The following is a 1,720-nucleotide window of genomic DNA, read 5'->3' as shown; positions in this document are numbered from 1 at the left end:
TTGGTCCGGGTCTTCGTGATTCCGAAGTCCTATCCGCTCATGTAGCTCGTCGATTCACTTCAGTCGTTCATCGACGTCGATTAGGCTCATGTGGATTGGATGGCGACGTTCATCGTCGCTCGTTAACACTGAACCGGTTGTGGAGAACTATAGGCAATTTTTGATGCCTACAGATACCCCCTCCAAAGTGTTCCTGACTCGTTTCTTTTATAGAAGAGGCTGGAATACTTTGGATGTGATTGATCTGGCCTTCAGTCGGCGTAATTAGCTTCAACTCTTGACTCTTTCGATTTTCGATCTATTCGATGCTTTGACGAATAGCCGAAGTTCTTCCGGCGCTGCGTTTATCGCTTGGCCGTCGTCGGAGTCTCGAGTGTGCAGCTGATGAATTGAGTTTGGCTCGTGTCATTGAGTTGACTTTGAACTACCTCCGCCACATTGTGCTGGCTTATGGTTTCGGATCCCCGTTTGTTTGCAACGCGTTGACTGGCGTTGACCTAAGGTTACGCGTTGACCGGCGTCCACCCTAGGGTTTCGAATCGTCGAACGTTGGCTTTCGTTTGCAACGCGTTGCTTGGCGTTGACCTAGGGTTACGCGTTGACCGGCGTTGACCCTAGGGTTTTGAATCGTCGAACGTTGACTTTCGCTTGCAGCGTGTTGACTGGCGTTGACCTAAGGTTACGCGTTGACCGGCGTCCACCCTAGGGTTTCGAATCGTCGAACGTTGACTTTTGTTGCAACGCGTTGACTGGCGTTGACCTAGGGTTACGCGTTGACCGGCGTTGACCCTTAGGGTTGACTTTGGTCGCAACGCGTTGCTTGGCGTTGACCTAGGGTTACGCGTTGACCGGCGTTGACCCTAGGGTTTACGGATCGCCATTAACACAGTTTATACTCGTACGTTTGCTGGAGTATACATAGTTTAAGCTTTTAAGGTATTGGAGCAAAGCGGTCCCAGGTGTCGGGGCTGCAGGACCAACTGTGAAAGCTGATTCATCTGCATTTGTGGATTTTTATCCTGAATTTGTTGGATACTCAAGTCACGAGACCAACTAATGGAGCTGGTACGTCAATGACTTGCATTTATAGGATTTTTGGCAAATCCTCAGCCATCAACGGGTTTGACAAGCCTTTACCGACTACCGTTTGAGTCGGGCTAGCATGCGGATTGTTTAAATCCGTTCCGCATGTGACGTTGTGCTAAGAGAATTAATGCTCTTAGTGCTACGATATTGAATACGTAGACTTCGTCTTTCTCACGGGAATAGACTACCCGGCGACGCGTGTTAGGCGTTGACTTTAGGATTTTTGGCTAATCCCCAGCCTTCAACGGATTTGATTAGCCTTTACCGACTACCGTTTGAGTCGGGCTAGCATGCGGATTGTTTAAGTCCGCTCCTATGTGACGTTTAAGCTAAAAGAGTTAACCCTTTTAGTGCTACGATATTGAATACGTAGACTTCGTCTTTCTCACGGGAATAGACTACCCGGCAACGCGTGTTAGGCGCTGACTTATCCTTACTTAGGATTCAGGATAAAATTCCCCGTGCGTGTGAGGCACGGATTATGGTGTTATTAATAACAACCTGCCACAATGTTGAATATGTGGTCTTTTGTCCTTTTCACGGTCAAAGACTAACCGGCAATACATGTTAGACATAGGCTTTGGGATTTTTGGCAAACCCTCAGCCATCAACGGGTTTGAGGTGCCTTTACCGA

This window comes from Asparagus officinalis, chromosome 7, assembly GCF_001876935.1.
Source record: "Asparagus officinalis chromosome 7, Aspof.V1, whole genome shotgun sequence".
NCBI classification, from domain to species: Eukaryota; Viridiplantae; Streptophyta; class Magnoliopsida; order Asparagales; family Asparagaceae; genus Asparagus; species Asparagus officinalis.
Note: the sequence above shows the minus strand (reverse complement) of the source record.